Raw genomic sequence first — 16683 nt, forward strand, 5'->3', positions numbered from 1 at the left:
CATTTACTTGAATGTATGTGAATGTGGAGCCAACCCTTCTACAAATAGGGTTAGGGTTGTTTTTATCTACAAATGTTATCGTTCACATGCCCAGTTTGAAACTTTTCTGTGTGAGGCTGTTTTTCATTGTTGTTGTTGACCCATTTATACAGTATTAGAGGACCTACAGCTGTTATTACCTTGAAGAGTGCTTAGCTAAGTAGTGTTCCCTGAGGAATCTCACTGTTTACACCTCTGGGTATACTCTAAAGTGTCCATTTGTCCCTGTTATTTGGTTCTTGAATAGGGCCGTATTCTTAATACAACTACCAATTTTTCCATCAGTGTCCCCTGGCGACTCAGGTTTTAAATAGCCTTTCGTGAGAAACTTCTTGAGACTCTAATTCTATTTCTTGTATTTTCCTTGTCCAACTACTTAGCTCAGTGTCAATTAATTCTAGCCAAATTATTTTAATATGTTTTTATTTCACACTCGCTTCTGTTTTCTTGCTGAATCTTACTTGAATTGAACGTAGACTCAATTTTTCTAATTAACAGGCTACTTTTACAAGTCACTTTTTGGTCCCTCAAACAGTAATCTATGCCAGAAGCCTTTTACTAAAATGACCATCAGCTTTTCCAAACAAGCCAATTAAAAACACTTAAGAGAGTAACAAGTGGTAACAGCAGCAGAGCAGTTAAGAGCCCAGACCCTGGAGCCAAACTGCCCAGGTTGGAATCAGAGTCCTCTACTCACTACTTGACCTTGGGCAAGTTACTTAACCACTCAGTGACCCACTTCCTCACCTGTAAAATGGGGTTGTTATGAAGATTAAGTGTGTTAACATCTGAAAGTACTTAGTACCGAGTCTGGCACAGTAAACGCAGCATAAATTTCATTTTTTTATTTGGTTGCGCCGGGTCTTAGTTGCGTCGTTAAATTATTTTTTAAAACTGGCCGTTCAGTTGCAGACCGTTGAAGTATAACCACAAAATAAATGTGCTTCAGAATTAAACATACAAATGATTCCTTAAAATTAATCACTTCTGGAAGCTATGTGCATATTTCAGTGATACCACCATTATTGAAAACATTTCTAAAACTTCTTCTGGAATAGCTTTGAAGAACCAGATTAAAAAATAAACAAAAAGCTCTTTCTTTGTGGTCATACCTCATTTCTACTGCCTAATTGGTATTATCCAGCTTTATCACTCTAATTTTATTCACGAGACTTAGCCTTTACAGAAATTGGATTTTTTACAAATAACAAAAATTTGCTACCACTGCAGATATTCAAAAGACCTTCTCAGGAGCTATAAAGACAATCTGTTCATTTTGCTTCAAGTTACAGCAGGAGGATGTGTTCACTGTGTTATTTGAAACTACGTAACTGGAGATATTAGACTACAGAAAGTTAGTCAATACAGAAAACTATACTGCTACCAAAAAAAGAAAAAGCTTTAATGACACATCTACAATCTTCTGAAGCTGAAGTGAAAGTAGGTAATTATATGCTCTTCCCCACTACCCAAATCTTCCCTCAATACTGTGTCCCATACAGATGGAGTGGGGACCCCGGAAGTATGACAACTTCTACACGGGGCATTATCATACTGTATGTGACCTCCAGATATCTAGCAACTGACGAATCAACTCATTTGGGTATAAAACTGCCTGTCCCAAATGCTATATTTACAAAGAAACTTTTCTTTGTGTAATGCTAAGAAAATCCATTTTATATGATATTGTCTCCTTGTTAATAGTTGTAGAATGGACTAGTGAGACTGGAAGAGTTCTTCTGGAACTCACAATAGATAATAGATACCTTTTTACCAAAATTCTTCTACTCCCAAAGGTGACATGTACAGAATTTTAAACTTTTCAAAGTCAATCATAAATATGGTCTCCCCTTTGGTCCTATCAAACTTCTTTTTCTACCTTATGAAGTACTCAGAAACTTAACGTCAGAAGAATTTTAAGCTTGAGTAACCAAATTTATCCCAGTATGACTCAAAATTAGAATAAGTTTTGGAGATGTCACAAAAACAATCTAAGTTTTTACTGAGGCTTCTACTTAAGTGTTCCTCATCCAATTTCAATTTATTTAATTTAAAAAGCCAAAACAGAAAAAAACAACTGCTTCATAAGATTTCTATCTGGACCCAGTCAACATCAACCAGGGCTAACCAAAGGTTTTTTGTTGTTGTTGTTCCTTCTGATCTGACTTTAAATAATAACTTTAATAAAGATTCAGACGAGATATCTTAGTTCCCCTTTATTCTCTTCAACACATAACTTAATGCTGCATTTTACCCCCACCAACTTCATGACTTAGCAAAGCCATTACCCTGTTTCATAAATGGATTAAAAGCAACACAATTTATCAGACAAATTAGCCAGCAACCATGACCAAGTACCAGCGCAGGATTTCTCTCACAACTGAGTAGCAGTTCTTATCCTAGGTAGGTCTGCTCAAAAATATTTGAACACATCTCCTACTTGCTTCTGGTATATTTTTGGCAAGTCAAATTTTCTACTTTGCTTTCTAGCTGAGAAGGGTATAAAAATCCCTTCACACAAAAAGAAATCATCACAAAAAGAAACCAGAACTCCAAGGCGGGAGACGTAAACCCTGGACCAAGCGAAACCACTCACTGGCTCGTAGAATCCACAGTAGAAATCACTTAAGCCCCTCACCCCATCTGGTCTCAATTTCCCCAGCCGTCAAATGGCGAGAAGAGAATCAGGCACAGCCACTAATCAGGTGATGAGTTTCAAAGGAGATAGAGAGAGTGTTCTAAAACGAGTAAAGGCGCTACAGAAATGTAACGAAATTATCAGGAGTGAAAGAACCCTCATTTCCTTGGCAGAACGTAAAGAGTTACTTCGTTGCTTACCAATAACAACAAAAAAAGAAAGGCCAGCACAAGCAACTCGAACCCGTTTGGTGACACTTTTCTGAACTCCAAGACGGGTGATGAGCAGTTCGGCACAGGCAGTCACGGGAATGCCACCGGAGCCCAAGGCGGGCTGCTTCCGCTCTGGCCCCCCGCAGGAGAGAAGCGAGGGGAGTTCAAAATCCAACCGGGCTCCGAACCACCCTCCCAGCTGAAGGGATGGGGGAGGGGCGGCGGAGGAGGATGGCTGAGCTGCCGCCGCCAACGGAGCCGCTCCTTGCGCCACCAGTGCCCGGGCCCACGGTGCCACGTCCCGGCCTTCGTCCCCGTCATCCCTCACCCCACCCGCGGACGCGGGCACATCCTAGGGAGGCCGCCCGGCTCGCTCCCTTCCAGGCGCCCCGGTGAGCCACACCGCGGACCAGGACAGGACAGGGCTGGTTAGAGCGGTTGGAACAGTTACCGCCGGACTGGTCGCCCCGGAACCCGGGCCCGGCCCGGCGGGGCCTCGGACACAGCCCCCGGGCTGGCAGGCTCCCCGGGGACAGGCCTCGGAGCCGCCGGCTCGGCCCGGCGCCCCCCGGGAGCGGCGCCGCACCACAGGCTCACCTCCAATGTGTCAAAAGTGCATGTTCGCCGCCGCTCGACCGACGTCTCCTCTCCGCTGGCCTGGCCAGGCCCGCCCAGCCGCTCAGCTCCGCTCCCCTCCGCAGCCTTTAGCTCCACTCCGCGAACCTCCGCGCCCGGCTCCTCCCCGACACGTCAGAGGGTGCCTGGGTGTCGGAGGCCATTCTGTGACGCACAGGGGCGGGGCTCTGAGCATGCGCGCGGGGGCGGCCTGGGCGGGACTGCGGCGAGAATGGTGTCACGGGGGGCCGGGCCGGGCCCGGCACGCTGACGTCAAGCTGGCGGCGGCCTTCTGCGCCGGTGTTCTGGACCCCACTGAGTGTCGTTTGCGACCTTCGTGGTTCCCCAAAAAGGCTCTACGTTCGGGAAGGTGGCATAACCGTGGATGACAACCTGCCTCCCGGTTTTCAGCCATCGAGTCCTCCAAGTGTCTGTTTCAGTGTTCCCGTTTATAAGAAGAACCTCGGCTCAGATTTCACCTCCGAGTCCACCTCGACCACCCAATTCAGGCGTATTCTAGCCCACTCATCACTCCCTCTCACAAAGACCTCTGTTGTTTCTACGGCAGTCCAACTAGCTGAAATTTTATACTACTTCTTGTCTTCCTCTAGTAAAATGTAAGTTCCGAGAGAACGGAGCCTCATTCCTTTTTTATCCCAGCAGATAGCTTGGTCCCAGGCACAAAGTGGGAGCTCACATATTTGCTGAATGAATGATTGGACTCGTTCAGGGCACCGAGGGAATATAAATATTTCCACTTGTATATTTTATATATTTAAGCGTATATTTATTCATGTAAATATGCGTGTGTATGTGTTTTCATTCCCTTGGGCCCCCAACTAATGGAATCCATTTTATTTATATATATTCCCCCCCACAATACTTGGAGAAGGGGGGGCGAGATAGAGGAGGATGGGCAACTGCCTAGGGAGTGAAAACTTGAACAAATAGAGCTGTTTTTAAAACAATTTTAGGAATTTTTGCTGTGTAATGTATAACATAATTCTCTCTGATGTCAGTGCTCTTGGGATTGGGTTTGTGCGGTTTCTGGACACAGTGATGTGTAAGGTCTCAAGGTGAGAACAAGGTGAGCCTGGGAGGTCCAGTTATATTTTTGAGGGCATGGACATAAACAGGAGCAGTGCAAGACAGATTCTAAGAGGTATCCAAATCAATGAAAATCAGAGAAGTAACTAATGGGATTGTGGGAAGGATGGCACCTCGAACTAGACTCTGAAAAGATCATGATAATAATAATGAATAGTTCACTTTTGTTGTGCGCCATTTGTATGTACTGGCAATTGTGCTAAATGCTTGGTTTGCATAATTTCATTCTCACAATGACCCCATGAGATAGGTGCTGTTATTATTCCCAGTCTACCAAGGAGGAGAGCAAGACCCAGTAAGATGAGGTTACCCAAAGCCACTTAACTAGAAAAAAAGAGGACTCAAGGTTCAAACCCACCTAGTCGGGATTATCTAACTCGAGAAACCACGCTATTAACCACGACTCTACTGCCACTCAAGAAAGGGGACTATTAATAACGACCACTTTTTGAGCTAGAGCCCTGTGCTAAGAGCTTTACATACAAGCAGCTTGTGAGGCTAAAATTATTACATGCATTTTATATACTGGAAAACTGAGGCCCGGGGCTGAGGTTTAAACCCAAGCAGGCCTTAGTGCAAGCCCAGTGACCTGGGACATCATGGAAGCCTGTGACCTCATCCACCAGGGCACAGCTTCAGCCAGGAAAGCGCAGCCCCAGAGGTGATGAGCAGGGAGGCCTTCCTGTGCATCTGGTGCCAAGAAGGAACAGTCCCACCCCAAGAGCAAATAAAGGCTGCAGCTCTGGTCCCTGCCAAGTCCTGGGAAACACACTGAGTCACCTAATGGCAGGCCGGGCCCTGCAGAAAATGTGGGCATCGTCTTCCAGGCCACCACCCCTCCCATCCAGCCCGGACCAGAACTGTTATTTGTCGGGACTAGTGTGTTGGCCCCACCTTAATGAATGGCCTTTGCTTGGCAGGGCTCTCAGAGGTATCAAAGCCCTGTACTGATCTCCCTCCTCTGTGTTGGTAGAGTTTTCTCCAAAGTGACAGCAACCTGTGCCCCACTCCCTGCTTCCAGTTTGTCCATCCCGGAAAAATAAAGTGGAGGTAAAGACGGAAGGCAGCCTCTGAGGGGAACGGAAGTTACAATCAGCTTTGTGAAGGTGGAAAGGTGAGTGAGGGCTGCCCACCCTCTGCCTTCATAAACCATTAGGAAGGGGTTTGCTGAGGCATGGGTCCCAATCCAAGGTGTTTCTTGGATCAAGCCAAGGTGGTCAATGTCACAGTCCCTGACAGCATCCCATCTTCCCTACCACAAACTCTGAGACCCGGGAAACAGAGGCCAGGTTCCAACGCTGGAAGAGGAGGGATTGACCAGCAGCCTTAGGAGAGGTCTGGACACTAACACAGACTCCAGCCACTTCACACACTCACAAAAGGTGATGTGGTGCATGTGAAGGAGACGGGGCATGGGAAGCTAGTGAATCGGGAGCAGACACCTCAAACTCAAAGGTTTGATTCAGTCTGACCTCCATATCTCTTTGGACAACTGTTTTCTGCTAAGCTGTAGGAGCATCAGTCAGGCTGGGCAAGGGACTCCCAAAGGCCGGCTAGTTACTGACAGCCTGCTGGACACGTCCACGAGATTCCCATCACCACCTCCAGCTCTTCGCGTCTAAATCTCAAACAGATTCTCCATTTGCCACAGCTGAAATCTCCAGCAAGGGTTTCACGTTTCTGCCAATGGTGCGGTGTCATTACTCCCCTAGTCACAAAGGCACAAAAGCCTCGTCAACTCACCCTTCATCACCCAGCTTTCACTTCACTCACGTGAAATGAAGTCGGAAAGACTTTCCATTCATAAACTCTCAAATACATGTCCAGTCTTCTGCCCCTGAATCTCCCCAGTCCAAAGTACCCCTTCCTGAACTTCTCTCCCTCAAGTTTCTTGTTCCAGCCCTGCAGTGCACACTGCCATCAGAGTAACCTTTCTAAAATCCCACTGTGTACAGAGCATTACTGGCAACAAACTTGGTTTTGGCGTCCCATTGCCTTTGTGATAAAATACAAACTACGAAGTCTGGCAGTCAAGGTCCTCCCAAAGCAACTCCAACCCACTTCTCCTGTCTCCGTCCTGCAGTTTACCTAGCTGGGTCTAATCAGACCCTCCACTGTGTACCCCAAATGGACAATTCCCTTCCTCTGTGGGCCTTTTATTGACTTCCACTGCCCGATGAGCTACAGCTGCTCCCTAGGGCCAGCCTGCATTCTTCTCTGCCTTTTGAAGTCGCACTCATTGCTACCTCTTCCAGGAAGCCTTCCCTGATACCTAAAGCCCAAAGGGAGTGCTCCTTCCTCTCCGGAGGAAGGAACTATGCAGAGCCCTGCACCGTTCACAGGAGACTTACTGAACACGGCCTTTTGGTCACGGAGGTGTCTGACCTCCCCCAAGGAACCAAAGCTCACCAAGCACAGGAATAATGCTGATTGTCCTAATATCTGCCAGCAACAGGCACTTAGCAAACACTCATTTAACGTGCTTCAGTGAAAGTGAGAGAGGGAATACCCTGGCAGTCCAATGGTTAGGACTCGGTGCTTTCACTGCCAGAGCCTCGGTTTGATCCCTGATTGGGGAACTGAGATCCTGCAAGCCACACAGTGCAGCAGGTGAGAGAACGAATCAATGGTTTGGTGGCAATAACTCCAAATGCAAGACTGACACCACTGGGCTTCCCTGGTAGCGCAGTGGTTGAGAGTCCACCTGCCGATGCAGGGGACACGGGTTCGTGCCCCGGTCCGGGAGGATCTCACATGCCGCGGAGCGGCTGGGCCCGTGAGCCATGGCCACTGCGCCTGCGCGTCCGGAGCCTGCGCTCCACAACGGAAAAGACTGACAGCACTTTCTGGAAAATGCCCCACATTCTAAGAAAAATTACCATATAGAGAGAAGATTTTCACTGGTCTGAAATGCTGAACTTAGGTGATGCCAGGTTACGAAGGAACTGGGATTTGGATCATGAGCAGTTACGACTTTTCTCTAGCCCCAAACTTAAAACTCAGTCTATAGGGACTTCCCTGGTGGCACAGCGGTCAAGAATCCACCTGCCAATGCAGGGGACATGGGTTCGAGCCCTGGTCCGGGAAGATTCCACAGGCTGTGGAGTAACTAAACCCGTGCGCCACAACTACTGAAGCCCGCGAGCCTAGAGGCTGTGCTCTGCAACAAGAGAAACCACCGCAATGAGAAGCCCACGCACCGCAACGGAAGAGTAGCCCCCGCTCGCCGCAACTAGAGAAAGCCTGTGCACAGCAACAAAAGACCCAAATGCAGCCAAAAATAAATAAATAAATACTAAAAGAACTCAGTCTATAGCATCCACAATCTCCAAAGCAACATCTTTTGCTTTTGTAATTTACAATAACTACTAGTTGTTGTTTTTTAATTTTAAAAAACTATACGCTTGGACCTTGAGGTGAGAAGCGATTTGATAAAGTCTTTCGCTCATCAGCTATGCGTTTATAGTGCTTGTTCTGTTCGAGGCCCTGGGGCTTCAACCATATAACTATAAAAAGCACACCCCACCCCCATGGAGCTCATATTCTAATGGAGAAGGCAGTAAGAAAAGAGACAAATTTATTTCTGTCAGGTCATGACAAGTACTATAAAGAAACACACCAGGATAAGAGAATAAGGTGTGGCAGGGGCTGCTGCCTGAGGGAAAATAGGGCTTAATGCTCGGGGGATTCTTCTCGGTAAAACTGTCAAGGCCCTTAAAATAAAGGGCAACAGAGATGTGAAATTAAGAACGTAAAAATATGTGCAGATGCCTTAAACAGAGAGGTTTATCTTACTTTCCATCACAGTGCCTGGCAGAGAGTAGCCACTCAGTAAGTATTGGTTGAATGAATGACTTGCTAGGTGGTCTACAGAACGCCAGAGCTTTCAACCAGATGGTAAATTTCCCCTTCCAAGATAAGGAATGAAAACCAGTTCATGGCTGATTCAAAAATGCCCACTTCTGGGCTTCCCTGGTGGCGCAGTGGTTGAGAGCCCGCCTGCCGATGCGGGGGACGCGGGTTCGTGCCCCGGTCCGGGAAGATCCCACGTGCCGCGGAGTGGCTGGGCCCGTGAGCCGTGGCCGCTGCGCCTGCGCGTCCGGAGCCTGTGCCCCGCAACGGGAGAGGCCACGACAGTGAGAGGCCCGCGTACCGCAAAAAAAAAAAAAAAAAAGCCCACTTCTGTGCACCCCTGTGTTCAGAGCAGAGCAGCACTACTCACAATAGCCAAGCCATGGAAACCTAAATGTCCATCAACAGATGAAAGGATAAAGAAGATGAAGTATATATATATATATATATATATATATATATATATAATATACAATGGAATATTACTCAGCCATAAAAAGAATGAAATAATGCCATTTGCAGCAACATGGATGGACCTAGAGGTTATCATACTAAATGAAGTAAGTCAGAAAGAGAAAGAGAAATATCATATGATAGCACTTCTATGTGGAATCTAAAATATGACACAAATGAATTTATCTACAAAACAGAAACAGACTCACAGACATAGAGAAGAGACTTGTGGTTGCCAAGGGGGAGGGAGGATTGTGCGTTTGGGACCAGCAGATGCAAACTATTACACACAGAATGGATTCACAACAAGGTCCGATTGTATAGCACAAGGAACTGTATTCAGTATCCTGTGATAAACCATAATGGTTTCATTAAGAATATGAAAAAGAATGTGTGTGTATATACACACAACTGAATCACTTTGCTGTACAGCAGAAATAAACACAACACTGTAAATCAACTATACTTCAATGAAATAAATTTTTTTTTAATGCCCACTTCTGGTGGGTCCCTAACCCTTGACCCAGCCAGCCATCAAGAGCTCAGCCTAGGGTATCCCTGTACCGAAGGGAAAAGGAAGTTGCATTTGTTGCCTTTGTTGTATCTTCAGTAGCTTCTTACCCAAAGCAACTCAGGCTCCCAAACCTCAGCTCTTGCATAGAATTTGTCCCCTAAGTTTCAAACTCCAGTTGGCTGTAAGTCAACAGAAAGGCAGGAAGTGGGTACGATGAGGTGGTTATGAGGGGTTTTAGGTTCCAAATCTCCTTGCTCTTCCTTCCCTTTCTGTGGTGTCTGAAAATGCAGCCTGCTTCTGGCCCTCGCAGGATGCTTCGCCCTCTGAGGGCCTCCAGGTGTAGCTCGCTGACAAGTGGCTCTTGCAGGTGAGAAAAAGGAGGACAATTTAGGTAAAGCCTGCAACAACAGGCCTTCCTGCCAGGGTCCTGCCCTGGTTACTGGCAGCAGGAAAGAAAGGGCCCTCGTCCTCATCTGGGGGGCAAACTGAGGTTGCCAGAGTCTCTTTCCCCTATCGATGGACCCGGATATCCTGCCATGCCCCCATGAATCTCTTGGAGCTGCCCCATTTCTTCGCCAGAAGCCTACCTGAACTGTGGACTTCCTCCTGTTCTAGAGCCGTCTGCAGCCTCATGGGTTTCCTGGCTTCAGAGCCTCCACTCCTCCAAGCTTCGTTCTTCACTGTCAGCCCTGGCCCCCACCCCCACCCTCCTTTATGGTCACTACCCACACCCCGGAGGGACAGCGGTATCCACAGAACACATGGCACAACACTGTTAATTGCTAATTTGGTTAACACCTGGGAACCTCAAGGGCTGCTGACATCAGACCTACATAAACGGTGTGACTGTCCCCAGACAAAAGCTATATCTGCGCATACACCTTTGCACAGACAAGGTGGCACCAGTTTTGCCTACTCCCAAACCATTCTAATGAAATGACAGGGCTTAGAAGAAATGGAAGGTTTCTTACCAACCTGAGCTGATTTTCATCAGGCAATTCCAGCCAAATTCCCATTACCAGTAAGCCAATGAGTCAAAGTTACCGGGAATGAAAGATCATGAATTCAACCATTAGACAAAATATATTTGAGTGCCTGGCACTGTTCTAGGCCCCAGAGAGAGGGCAGGCAACCAAACAAGCTTACAGAAAAGAAGGGAAAGAATGGAAACCGAAAATAGATAAAGAAACATTAGCATGTCAGACAGTTGTAAGTACTGAGGAGGAAAAAAGGAGCCAGGACTTTTCAATATTTTATACTTAAGGTGGCATTTAAGGCAGCGCCTGGCGTGTGGTAAGCCCTTAACGTTTGTTGAGTGAATAAAAAACTTGCGGAGAATGTTAAGTTCTGAGTTATTTTCATTGCTCTCTTCTGCTGCTCCCTCTTTCTCCTTTTTCTTTCTTTCATCAAAGCACTTTTATCATTTAGAACGCTACTAAAAGACTCCCCTATTAAAAAATGAGCAATTGACAAAATTGAAAAACACAGGGGGCTAACAAACATATCACATTCCACCTTGCTCCAAATCAAAACCATTAAAGCAGCGCAGCAGAGAAGGGATTCTATATTTCATCCAACAAACATATGAGATTTTTAAAACAGCAGACTACCACGTGGAGACAAGAACACAGAGGAAGCAGCACTCTCGTGGACGGTGCGAAGGGGGTGCCCCACGTGTGTTTTCCTGGCACACAGTTTAGTGGCGTGAGCCAGGAACTTACAAATACGCAGCCCTTGCGATCTAGCCTCTCCTAGGAATTTACCGGAAGAGAAATTAGCAAGGATGTGTGCAGAGATTCATCCATCAGGATGTTCATCAAAGCACTGTTTGGCAAAAAAAAAAAATAGAAACAACCTAGACGAAAAGATCAGTTAAGTGGAATTATGTGATAGCCACACAATACAATAGTAGATAGTTGGTAACAATGATGGTATGAAAGAATATTAACAATGAAACAGATGAATAAAGCAGTTAACTCAACAATAGGTATAATAGGATCCCACTTTTGTAAAACAGAAATACATACATATGTTCTACACAGAAAATGTCTAGACAGATAGATACCAAAATGGTGTTAACAGTGGTCATCTATGGAAGGTGAGATCACAGGTGATTTTCCCTCATCTGTCCTTCCTTTTCTGTATTTTTAAACCAAAAATAATTAACTGTATACTTTTTTAAGTTTAAAAAAAAAAGAATGCATCCAAACTTAACAAAACAAGATCATTTCCTCAAAATTCTTTCCAAATGATTTTCCTAAGTTTGTGGCTTTAGGACCATTTTAAAATCCAGCCTTTCAGCCAGGTCACTCTAGCAGGTACAAGAGTGACATGGCACTCGGGTGTCAGTAAGCTTCAGTAAGAGGGTTCCTAATTCTATAGCACAGATCGTAAGAATTAATTCCCTTCCCCGGTGGTCCAGTGTTTAGGACTCTGCGCTTTCACTGCCAGGGGCGCAGGTTCAATCCCTGGTCAGGGAACTAAGATCCCGCAAGCTGCGTGGCATGGCCAAAAAAACCAAAGAATTAATTCCTCCTGCTGACCCCCTAGTCAACCCAATCTGATGTTATTCTCTCCGGTAAACATATATGTGCTGGTTCCACAGGTGTAAAGTTTCCACCCCACAATCTTTTTTTTTTTTTTTTTTTTTTTTTTTTAAATTTATTTTATTTATTTATTTTTGGCTGTGTTGGGTCTTCATAGCTGCATGTGGGCTTTCTCTAGTTGCGGCAAGCGGGGGCCACTCTTCATTGCAGTGCCCGGGCTTCTCATTGCAGTGGCTTCTCCTGTTGCAGAGCACAGGCTCCAGGCGCACGGGCCTCAGTAGTTGCGTCACTCAGGCTCAGTAGCTGTGGCACGTGGGCTCTAGTGCGCAGGCTCAGTAGTTGTGGTGCACAGCCCACCCCACAATCTTTTAAATGTCATATCTTCTACACATCCATTAACTGACGACATAATGATATTTGGGACTTTGATAGAACCATCTGGGATGTCAACTATAGGTAATCTGGAATGTAAGGATTGCTTCTCCAGGGGTCACTTGTCTGGTGACCATTGTCTAAATAAGGGGAACAATGCCCTGACCATTTGTAATTATAACCTAATATGGTAAAATGACAGTCCATGGGACCTCAGAGGCAATTTCACACTAGTTTTCATCTATTCCTGTACAATAACAACACAGGCCTTGATGTCCGCTTTGAAAATTACAACAAGGGGGTTTTGGGGGCCTCTACATGGAAAATATCTTCTGCTCAAAATTAGGAGAAAGGGCTTTAGTCAGGAGAGTCCTGGCCACAGAAGCCAATTTTGATTCATAAATGCCGAAATGCAGAAATAAAACATCCTAGGTTTGCTGTTAATCACAGTAGAAATGTCCCTTCTATGAGAAGAAAAGAAGCATCCCTTTGGAGGGATGTAGCCCAGGCAGAAGAGAAGACATTAATTAAAGTGCTGGGGGCAGGATAAGCAGGGAGCAGAGGAGCCCTTTCTTCAAGCATGTTGCTGTTTCAACAATTTTCGAAAGTCGTCTGTTGACAGGATGGTTGTTAAAACCCTGATAAAAAGTTATTCGAGGAAGCACTAGGACTTCCCTGGTGGCGCAGTGGTTAAGAATCCGCCTGCCAACGCAGGGGACACAGGTTCGAGCCCTGGTCCGGGAAGATCCCACATGCCTCAGAGCAACTTAGCCCGTGCGCCACAACTACTGAGCCTGCGCTCTAGGGCCCGCGAGCCACAACTGCTGAGCCCGTGTGCTGCAACTACTGAAGCCCATGCACCTAGAGCCCATGCTCTGCAACAAAAGAAGCCACCGTAATGAGGAGCCCGCGCACCGCAACAAAGAGTAGTCCCTGCTCACCACAACTAGAGAAAGCCCGTGCGCAGCAACGAAGACCCAACACAGCCAAAAATAAAGTAAATTAAAAAAAAAAAAAAAAAGATATAAAGCAAGAGGCCCAGACACACAGAGGAGGTGATCAAAGGGTGGCAGGATCCACCCTCCACCCCGAGCCAAAGGTGCAGGCACCACTCCTTCTCAGGGCTCCCCACCCTGGTGTGAGAACCCAGTCCCGCCTGCTCCTCTTCCCTAACCTCCACCTTAGGAATTCAGGTGTTTGCTCCTCTCTGGAGAATCAGCCCCATCATAGGTGATTTTGCTTCCCTTCTCTGAGCCTGTTTCTTTTTTTTTTTTTTTTTTTTTTTTTTTTTTTTTTTTTTTGCGGTACGCGGGCCTCTCACTGTTGTGGCCTCTCCCGTTGCGGAGCGCAGGCTCGGGACGCGCAGGCTCAGCGGCCATGGCTCACGGGCCCAGCCGCTCCGCGGCACGTGGGATCTTCCCGGACCGGGGCACGGACCCGCGTCCCCTGCATCGGCAGGCGGACTCTCAACCACTGCGCCACCAGGGAAGCCCCTGAGCCTGTTTCTTTATCTGTGAAATGTGCAAGCTGGACCAGATGCTAACAGTTCCCACACCCTCCTGGGGGCACTTAGATGCTGCCTCTCCTTGGCCAGTTGGCCCAATGTGATGGCGGGTCAGCCCCGTCCTAGGTGGGTGGGGGTAGGTGACCAAGAAGAGTCTCATTCATTCCTGCCAGCGTTCCTTTGCTAAGCTCCGGGATCGCTGAACTTGCAGAATAAACCGCCTTCAAGCGCATCTAACGTCTGGTGTATTCATTTCCTGAAGCTGCTGTAACAAATTACCACAAGCTTAGCGCTTAAAACAACCCAGATTGATTCTCTTACAGTTCTGGAGGTCAGATGTCCAAAATGAGACTTATGGGACTAATATCAAGGTATTGGCAGGCCTGGTTCCTTCTGGAGTTTCCAGGGAGAACCAGTTCCTTGCCACTTGCAGCTTCTAGGGGCCACAGCGTTCCTGAGCTCATGACCGCATCACTCCAGTGGCCGTTTGTGTTATCACACTGCCTTCTCTGACTCCTCCCGCCTCCCTCCTATAAGGACCTTTCAGATTACGTTGGGCCCACCCAGATAATCCAGCCCAGCAGGAGGAAGAGGAGGAAGTTTCTTCTCTGGGGAAACTAAACCAGAGAAGCTCCAGACCTGGGACACTGAGTATACCGGAGAGCAAGGCTGAATCAGTACAATATAAAGGGAAGTGGGGGACTTCCCTGGTGGTCCAGGGGTTAAGACTCCGTGCTCCTAATGCAGGGGTCCTGGGTTTGATCGCTGGTCAGGGACCTAGAGATCCCGCAGGAAGATCTCGCATGCCATGCTCAGCTAAGACCTGGTACAGCCAAATATTATAAATAAGTAAATTAATAAATGTTTTTTAAAAAGGGGGGGAGCCAGAGAGGGAGGGGGAATACTTCAAAGGCTGAATATCACATGATGAGACCCCAGCTTCCTTCCCTGATGGTCTCCCAGAATGCCGACAGCCTGCACCCTCCAAGCGGGAGATCGGAGAGCTCTTCTTAACAGGATGATCCCCCCATGGCAAAATCCTTAACTTACAACCACAAAGTCCTTTTCGCCATAAAAGGTAACATACTCACAGGTTCTGGGGATTAGGACCTGGACATCTTTGGGGGCTATTATTCTGCCTACCAAATCCGATGCTCCACCTTCACGATATTTGCCACTTCTGCTTTTCATCTTTGAATTTTTCTTTGAATCAGATCACTTTCTAAGAAAATGAACTTAAAAAAGAATCATATTGGGGACGTCCCTGGTGGTCCAGTGGGTAAGACTCCGAGCTCCCAATGCAGGGGGCCCGGGTTCGATCCCTGGTCGGGGAACAAGATCCCACATGCCGGAACTAAGAGCCCACGGGCTGCAACTAAAAGATCCCACATGCCACAACTAAAAAAAGATCCCATATGCCGCAACAATTATCTCTCATGCCAGAACTAAGACCTGGTGCATCCCAAATAAATAAATAAATATTTTTTTTAAAAAACAATCCTATCTATGAAATTATAGAATTGATTGCATGTCATATTTTCCCTATTTCATAAGTTAAATGCATGACTATTAAGATGTCCAATGTTCAAGGACCTATTGTACAGCACAGGGAACTCTACTCAATATTCTATAATGGCCTATATGGGAAAAGAATCTAAAAACGAGTGGATATGTGTATATGTATGACAGATTCACTTTGCTGTATACCTGAAACTAACACAACATTGTAAATCAACTATACTCCAATAAAAATTTTTAAAAATATATATATACATTTAAAAAGATGTCTGTACACCTGAAAATATCACAACATTGTTGATCAACTATACTCCAATACAAAATAAAAAGTTAAAAAAAAAGTCAAATGTTCATCTCTGCACCACATAACATCCCTGTGCGTGCCACCAGTAGTACAGACTGTCCTTTGGGGAAACAAAAATAGAATCCAGCCTCCTGATTTTTACAGAATAGGGTAATTTATCCAAGAAGGCACAGCAGCAAACAGCAAAACTGCGGCTACACCCACTACTTCTTCCTCCTGTCTCCGTGGTCATTAATCACAGCTTGAAAGGATGTCACTTTGTTGTAAAGGAGAAACTAACGTTATTGTAAAACAGTTATACTCAAATAAAGATATTAAAAAAAAAAAAAAAAGAAAGGATGTCAGCTTTTTCTTAATAGCATCTCGCATTGGTGATTCATATGATTTAGGGCTCAGTTCCCCTTCGGCTACACTCCTGGATATTTTATATTTGGAAAGTGGGGTTTCCTATTGCTTTCCCTATGGACCAACATCCACGCATCCTACTTATCTGTGTCGAGCAGAGGGTGTTTACTTGACCCATATCTGGACAGCGTCCAGGTCCCCGGGAAGAATGCACTGCAAAGGGAGGTCCGAGGCCGGTGGCGACTTTGTACTGTGCCCCTTGGCATGTGTCCCAGCTGCTGACTGAAGCTGGAAACAGCTCGAAGAAGACAGAGTTCCTTTCCAATACACAGGGTGTGGGATGATATATAATTGCCCTCCTTTTACATAACAACTAGCATGCAATAAAAATAGCTTTCAGAAAAGAAACTGAGTTATTTGTAGTGAGGTGGATGGACCTAGAGTCTGTCATACAGAGTGAAGTAAGTCAGAAAGAGAAAAACAAATACCGTATGCTAAGGCATATATATGGAATCTAAAAAAAAAAAAAAAAAAAGTACTGATAAACCTAGTACCTAGTTGCAGGGCAGGAATAAAGAGGTAGACATAGAGACTGGACTTGAGGACAGGGGGTGGGGGGGGAAGCTGGGGCGAAGTGAGAGTAGCATCGACGTATATACATCAC

General features: G+C 46.2%; 1 protein-coding gene across 4 annotated transcripts in view; it reads right to left on the reverse strand.

Moving 5' to 3' along the window:
* NDEL1 (nudE neurodevelopment protein 1 like 1) overlaps nt 1–3707 on the reverse strand; it is a 36742-nt gene extending 33035 nt beyond the window's left edge. For 2 of the 4 annotated variants that reach the window (XM_059047518.2, XM_067021838.1), the window contains exon 1: nt 3487–3680. The gene's annotated coding sequence lies outside the window, so the exon portion shown is untranslated. Of the gene's footprint in view, nt 1–3486 lie in introns of all 4 variants that reach the window. The other 2 variants (XM_059047516.2, XM_059047519.2) reach the window with 2 other exon arrangements.
* Between the last annotated feature and the right edge of the window lie 12976 nt (nt 3708–16683).

Source organism: Kogia breviceps, chromosome 19 (genome assembly GCF_026419965.1).
Source record: "Kogia breviceps isolate mKogBre1 chromosome 19, mKogBre1 haplotype 1, whole genome shotgun sequence".
Lineage (NCBI taxonomy): Eukaryota > Metazoa > Chordata > Mammalia > Artiodactyla > Physeteridae > Kogia > Kogia breviceps.